This window comes from Cebus imitator, unplaced genomic scaffold (assembly GCF_001604975.1).
Source record: "Cebus imitator isolate Cc_AM_T3 unplaced genomic scaffold, Cebus_imitator-1.0 Scaffold284, whole genome shotgun sequence".
In the NCBI taxonomy this organism is placed as follows: domain Eukaryota; kingdom Metazoa; phylum Chordata; class Mammalia; order Primates; family Cebidae; genus Cebus; species Cebus imitator.
Window position 1 is genome coordinate 2063702 of NW_016107599.1, and position 8000 is coordinate 2071701.

Sequence of the window (8000 nt, forward strand, 5' to 3'; positions counted from 1 at the left end):
CCCGCCAGGGCTATTGGCAGGTCAGCGGCAGGGTGGGGCCCAAACCAGGCCCTTGCCTCCTGGCCCCCCAGGTTGCTGCTGCTCTTGGTTTCCAGCTGGCAAAGAAAGCAACAAGGCACTGATTAGAAATGCAGGTTTTCACTGTGGTGGCGACCAGCAGAGGAAAGCACGATAGGGGTGTCAAAGACACCAGGAGACATTTCGCAGACACTGCCTGGAGCGGAATCTGGCCACATGGAAGATACATGAGTGCCCTGGGGGACTGATTCCCAAAAGATGTCTAAACCTACTCATTGCTGGATGGGATTAAGAGTTTTGTGGTTTGATGCTGGGCGAAGTGGCTCATGCATGTAATCCCAGCACTCTGGGAGGCCAAGGCGGGTGGATCACCTGAGATCAGGAGTTCAAGACCAGCCTAACCAACATGGAGAAACTCCGTCTCTACTAAAAATAAAAAATGAGCTGGGCGTGGTGGTGCACGCCTATAATTCTAGTTACTCAGGAGACTGAGGCAGGAGAATCGCTTGAACACAAGAGGCAGGGGTTGTGGTGAGCCAAGATCACATCATTGCACCCCAAACCTGGGCAACAGAGCAAAACTCCATCTCCAAAAAAAAAAAAAAAAAAAGCCAGAAGGGTTGGGTCCGTTCCAGTCCAGTCTCTAACACTTTGAAGGTTCAGGAACTTGGAAAGAACAAGCATGGAGACTTAAAGTCAAGAAGGTCTGGGGAGGGTGTGTGGATGAACCTTTCAGACCAGGGAGAGATGTGAGATTTGTACTCCATGTGAATGCTTATCAAAGGACACCTTCCACACAGGAGGCCTTTCATCAGCAAGTGGCAGGATCCTCCACTTGTAGATGTCCACTGGTCTCTTTTCCGGCAGCTCTGAGGTGCTATGTTAGTGCTTATTCCATCAGGCTTATGTATAAAGTGGTCATGGCCACATCTGGAGCTGTGGGAAACAATCTGGCACTGGCGCACTTGGGGTGTCTGCAAGTGTCCTAGATCTTTCAGTCTTTCTGCTTCGTCATTCTTGGCATGCTGGTTTTAGCCTTCATGCTTATTGCCTCATGGTTCCAAAATGGCTGCTGCTGCTCCAGACTTTGTGACTGCATTAGACAAGAACAAGGGAAAGGGCAGTTTCCACATTTCCTCATCAGGCCTCAAGGCTTTGTCTTTTTACTGAAGAAAAGATCTTCAATTTATTTATTTATTTATTTATTTTTGAGACTGAGTCTCACTTGATCACCAAGGCTGGAGTGCAGTACCACAATCTCGGCTCACTGCAACCTGCGCCTCCCAGGTTCAAGTGATTCTTATGCCTCAGCCTCCTGAGTAGCTGGGATTATAGGTGTACGCCATCACACCTGGCTAATTTTTGTATTTTTAGTAGAAATGGGGTTTCACCATGTTGGCCAGTCCTGTCTCGAACTCCTGATCTCAAGTGATCTGCCCATCTCAGCCTCCCAAAGTGCTGGATTACAGGCATGAGCCACCATGCCTGGTCGAAAAGATCTTCTTAGCAGTCTTCCTTTTACATTTTTTTGTTGTTTTTGAGACAGAGTCTCTTGTTGCCCAGACTGGATTGCAATGGTGTGATCTCGGCTCACCACAACCTCTGCCTCCATGGTTCAAGCGATTCTCCTGCCTCAGCCTCCCGAATAGCTGGGAGTACAGGTATGCGCCACCACACCTGGCTAATTTTGTATTTTTAGTAGAGATGGGATTTCTCCATGTTGGTCAGGCTGGTCTCGAACTCCCAACCTCAGATGATCTGCCCGTCTTGGCCTCCCAAATTGCTGGGATTACAAGTGTGAGCCACAGTGCACAGCCTCCTCTTACACTTCATTTGTCAGAGTTGGGTCATTAGCTCACCCTGAGACCAATGACTGGCCAAAGGGCATATTACTATGACTGGTTTATGCCAACTAAGATTTGTATCCTTTGATTTTATAAGGATGCTGGATATCTGATCCCTACTGAAATAAATTGGGGCAGGTTGGAGGGGGCAGTGAGGTTTAAGGCAAGGAATGCCAAAGTTGCTAACATATAAAATTTTGGAGATTTTACTTATAAATCCAAATTGAAGACTGGAACAGCACTACTGACCCCACATTGCCTCAGGGCAAAATTGGCTGTCCTCTTAGACAAGCCGGAGCGGTCAGGTTTGCTACAGGCACCAATATTCTCTGTCACTCACCTGTCGGCTTCACCTATTTCCATTACTGCTTGGACCCTGACTTAGGATACTGCTTAAGTTTTTGTTTGTTTGTTTAAGAGACAAGGCCTCATTCTGTCACCCAGGCTGCAGTGCAGTGGCACAATCATAGCTCACTGCAGCCTCCAACTCCTGGGCTCAAGCAATCCTCCCATCTCAGCCTCCCAAGGGGCTGGGACTGCAGGCACATGCCACCAGCCCCGGCTAGTTTTTTAATTTTTTGTAGAGAGGGGTCTCATTGTGTTGCCCAGGCTGGTCTCAAATACCTAGCCTCAAGCAGTCCTCAGATCTCACTCTCCTAAAGGCTTGGGATAACAGGCATGAGCTGCCACACCTGGTCTAAGACTGATCTTTTTGAGCGTATGTTTCTCCCCTGGGCTAGTACAGTCTTTGGCACCTAAAATGTAAACAGGATTTTTTAAAAAAGGAAGTTGCCTGTTCTAGTAAACTTAGGTAACACAGTGCATGGAAGGAATGGTAGAGTCTTTGTGTAAAGACCCACACGCAAATCTTACCTCTGCTACTTATTACGACTAGCTTCCTCAGCCTGGTTCAGTTTCCTTATCTGTAAACTGAAGTCAACTGCATCTGCTCCACAGCATTGCTGAGAAGCTCCTATAAGCTCGGACATGCAAAGCCCCAGACAAAACACAGAAGTTCCCTCCTTCTCCAAGAAGGAAGAATAGCCTAAGTTGAACTAAATTTGGGTTGTAATTAGGAAGGAAGATTTTAAGAGCTGAGGCCACATCTTATTATGTTTGCACAGCTAGAAGTGCTTAATATTTAATAATGATAATAATCATTTAGCTCAATAGAATATAATTATACAAATTGTGAAAATAGAATTATGCCAGGCTGTCATTACAGATAATGGCCTGAATACATGGAAAACAAGGGGCACACCAGAGCCCGTTGCTGTGATGGCTGCCAGCAGGCGGGGAGCTCAGAGCTGCCGCAGCGCTCCATGCAGGGGTGGAAGGCCTGGCAGCTGGGGAAAGGGCTAGGAGGGAACAACCTGGACCACGGGGAGAGGCTGGTGAGAGCCACACTGTGCGGAGCCTTGTGGTCCAGCATGGTGGAGCCATCCCACAGGATGACGGAGTGGGAAGTCACTGGAGAGTTCTCTTTTCTTTTTCCTTTTTTTTTTTTTTTTGACGGAGTTTTGCTCTTGTTGCCCAGGCTGGAGTGCAATGGCGTGATCTCTGCTCACCACAACCTCCACCTCCCGGGCTCAAGGGATTCTCCTGCCTCAGCCTCCCAAGTAGCTGGGATTATAGGCATGCACCACCATGCCCGGCTAATTTTGTATTTTTAGTAGAGATGGGCTTTCTCCATGTTGCTCAGGCTGGTCTTGGATTTCTGACTGCAGGTGATCTGCCTGCCTTGACCTACCAAAGTGCTGGGATTACAGGCGTGAGCCACAGCGTCTGGACTTAAGAGTTTTCAGGGCCGGGCGCGCATGGCTCAAGCCTGTAATCCCAGCACTTTGGGAGGCCAAGGCGGGTGGATCACGAGGTCAAGAGATCGAGACCGTCCTGGTCAGCACGGTGAAACCCCGTCTCTACTAAAAAAATACAAAAAATTAGCTGGGCATGGTGGTGCGTGCCTGTAATCCCAGCTACTCAGGAGGCTGAGGCAGGAGAATTGCCTGAACCCAGGAGGCGGAGGTTGCGGTGAGCCGAGATCGGGCCATTGCACTCCAGCCTGGGTAACATGAGTGAAACTCTGTCTCAAAAAAAAAAAAGAGTTTTCAACAGGAGAACGGCAAGAGTTGATACATAACTTTTAAATGTTTTTATCATGGTAAAATATTTGTAACATATATGTTAATATTAACATTACTGTTAACATTCTTATATATTAACACATATAAACACTTTATTGTATTGTTAATGCTCTTATTATTTTGAGGCAGGGTCTTGCTCCGTCACCCATGCTGGGGTGCAGTGGCACAATCACAGATCACTGCAGCCTCTACCTCTTGGACTCAAGCAATCCTCCCACCTTAGCCTGCAAAGTAGCTAGGACTACAAATATGCACCACCACACTGGGCTTTTTGTTTCTTTAAGACAGAGTCTCCTTTCGTTGCCCAGGCTGGAGTGCAATGGCACAATCTTGGTTCACTGCCACCTCCGTTTCCTAGGTTCAAGCAATTCTCCTGCCTCAGCCTCCCGAGTAGCTGAGATTACAGGCACCTGCCACCACATCTGCTAATTTTTGAAAAATTTTTTAGTAGAGATGTGGTTTCATCATGTTGGCCAGGCTGGTCCCGAACTCTTGACCTCAGATGATCTGCACACCTCAGCCTTCTAAAATGTTGGGATTATAGGTGTAAGCCACCACACCCGGCCTCTCTATACCTTTTGTGTGTCCTAAATATAACAGAGTTAACACAAATTTCTTTTTTTTTTGGAGATGGAGCCTCGCTCTGTCACCCAGTCTGCAGTGCAATGGGACGATCTTGGCTCACTGCAACCTCTGCCTCCTGGGTTCAAGCGATTCTCCTGCCTCAGCCTCCTGAGTAGCTGGGACTACAGGCGCCTGCAACCACGCTCCACTAATTTTTGTATTTTTAGTAGAGATGAACCCCGTCTCTCAAGTTCGAACGAGTCTCCTGCCTCAGCCTCCTGAGTAGCTGGGACTACAGGCGCCTGCAACCACTGCACCCAGCTAAGTTTTATATATTTTTTTTTTTTTTTTTTTTGAGACGGAGTTTCGTTCTTGCTACCCAGGCTGGAGTGCAATGGCGCGATCTCGGCTCACCGCAACCTCCGCCTCCTGGGTTCAGGCAATTCTCCTGCCTCAGCCTCCTGAGTAGCTGGGATTACAGGCATGCGCCACCATGCCCAGCTGATTTTTTGTATTTTTAGTAGAGACGGGGTTTCACCATGTTGACCAGGATGGTCTCGATCTCTTGACCTCGTGATCCACCCGCCTCGGCCTCCCAAAGTGCTGGGATTACAGGCTTGAGCCACCGCGCCCGGCCCAAGTTTTATATTTTTAGTAGAGATGGGGTTTCACCATGTTGCCCAGGTTGGTCTTGAACTCCTGACCTCAGGTGATCCACCCACCTTGGCCTTGAAAAGTGCTGGGATTACACGCATGAGTCACTGTGCCTCGCTGATAAGTGTCTTTTTTTTTCCCAAGACAGAATTTCACTCTTGTTGCCCAGGATGGAGTGCAATGGCACGATCTCAGCTCACCGCAACCTCCACGTCCAGGGTTCAAGTGATTCTACTGCCTCTGCCTCCTGAGTAGCTGGGATTACAGGCATGAGCCATCATGCCTGGCTAATTTCCTATTTTTAGTAGAGTTGGGGTTTCTCCATGTTGGTCTGACTGGTCTTGAACCCCTGAACTCAGGTGATCAGCCCACCTCAGACTCCCAAAGTACTGGAATTACAGGTGTGAGCCTCCATGCCTGGCCTGATAGTGTCTTTTCATGTACAATTTTTCATGAAGTCCAATTTGTCTATTTTTTTCTTTTACTGCCGTACCTTTGGTGTTATATCTAAGAAATAACTGCCAAATCCAGTGTCACGAAGCTTTTGCCCCATATTTTCTAAAAAATGTACAGTTTTAGAATTCTCACTTCAGTCTTCTATTTTAATGTTTGCATATGGTATTAGATGAGGGGCCAACTTCATTCTTTTGCATGTGGATATCCAGTTTTCCCAGTGCCATTTGTTAAAAAGAGTGTCCTTTTCCCAATGAATGGTCTTTGCACCCTTACTGAAAACAATTTAACCGTACATGCAAGAATTTGTTTCTGGACTATTTATGCTATTCCAGTGGTCTGTAAATTTGTGTCTTTATGCCAGTACCACACTGATTACTGTAGCTTTGTAGTAAGTTGTTTTTTGAGAGAGGGTCTTGCTCTGTCGCCCAGGCTGGAATGCAGTGGCAGGATCTCGGCTCACTGCAACCTCCGCCTCCAGGTCCTGTCAGCCTCTAGGCTACGAAAAGTAAGAGTCTCTTCTGGCCATCACAGAAACTGATTCTCTCGTCTTGCTTGATCTGAAAACACCTGAGCTTTTACTGAGCTTTTGATTTTCTTTCTGAAATCTCTCCAATGCATCAGAAGCAGCTGGCCCATTCCACAACCTTTGTGGTCACCATTCCTGCCATGGTGGCCACTTGTGGCAACTTTGCCTTCAATGGACACTCCATGAAGGCAATGACAAGCAATGTTTCAGTAGCTATTCTCCAGGGCATGCCGTCAGTGAGGCCTTCTCTACATACCAGGACAATCAATGCAGACAACCAGCCCCAGACTCTCATTTTTATGGGTGTTTCCAAGGATCACTCGAAGCTCCAAGTACAAATGTTTCAACACTCAATCAGTGCTGGAAACAATGCTTTGTGCCGCAAAGAAAAATCAGCACTGACACAAAGGATTTTTCAGCAATGCTATTTTTGATTCCTGGACTGCAAGAAGGGTCCTCTTGCTAGCCATCTTGCCATGAGAGTACAAAGAACAAAGGGAAAACACATAAATTTATTCCTTAAGCATTTGGGGTCATCCTTACTGCTGTGTCTGATCTCCACTGGCTGGAGCCAGACCACACAATCTAAACTAAAATCCAACTGGCTACCGACTTAAAACTTTTCTAAACAGGTAAAAGCAATAGAGAGCTATGACATGCCTGTGACCACGTCCAGCACAGATATCTTGGTTAAAGTACAAGGACATAGAATGTACTATGTGCCTGTAAGCATGGTACATCTAACAGTTACACAGGATAGGGCTTAACACACTTATTATTCTTTAACAAGAAAGGAAACTTTAAAAGGAAATTTTCTAATTCCCACAATGAGGAAGGCAGAAACTTCTTAGCTTTTTCTTTTTTTTTTTTTTTTCTTGCTTTGGTGCCCAGGCTGGAGTGCAGTGGTAGGATCTCAGCTCACTGCAACCTCTGTCTCCAGGGTTCAGGCGATTCTCCTGTCTCAGTCTCCCAAGTAGCTGGGATTACAGGAGTGTGCCACCACACCCGGCTACTTTTTGTATTTTTAGTAGAGACGGCTTTCACCATATTGGTCAGACTGGTCTCATACTCCTGACCTCAAGTAAGCCGCCTGCCTCAGCCTTCCAAAATGTTGGGATGACAGGTATGAGTCACCCTACTGAGGCCAGAATTGTTTTCAAGGGTGTTGTTGGAGCTGGTGGAGCATAACTGAGAAGGGAGAGGTACTCTGCAGCAAAAGGGAGGAGATGCTACCTAGAGATCAGGAAGCTGGGACTGCCCCTGGCCCCAAGCCCAGGAGCCCACATTCGCCCCCAAGGGACTCCAGGTGCTGCTGCTGTTGAGCAGAAACCTAGAGTGAAGATGCTTAAAGCACCCTATGTGCAGGTGGTGAGCCCTACAGCCCCACACTGCAGTCCCTACCCTGAAGCCAGCAGGCAGATAAACAAGGCTTCTTCTCCCACCCCACTGCAGTCTCTCACAGGGGCCTTCCATTTGCAGAACCCACCCAGAAGCCAGCTGACAGGACACTCTGGGGAGTGCAGAAAACTGCCTTGTAGCACCCTGGGATGCCCATGAGAATGGTGCAGAGGTACTGTCGTGAAGACAAAGTGGGCCTCTAGAAAACAGAGCTAACAACAGAATGAGACTAACTCACTGAGCTTTCTCCAGCGCTGGAAAGTTCTCAAGAATAACAGTCGCCGGGCGCGGTGGCTCAAGCCTGTAATCCCAGCACTTTGGGAGGCCGAGGCGGGTGGATCACGAGGTCAAGAGATCAAGACCATCCTGGTCAACATGGTGAAACCCCGTCTCTAC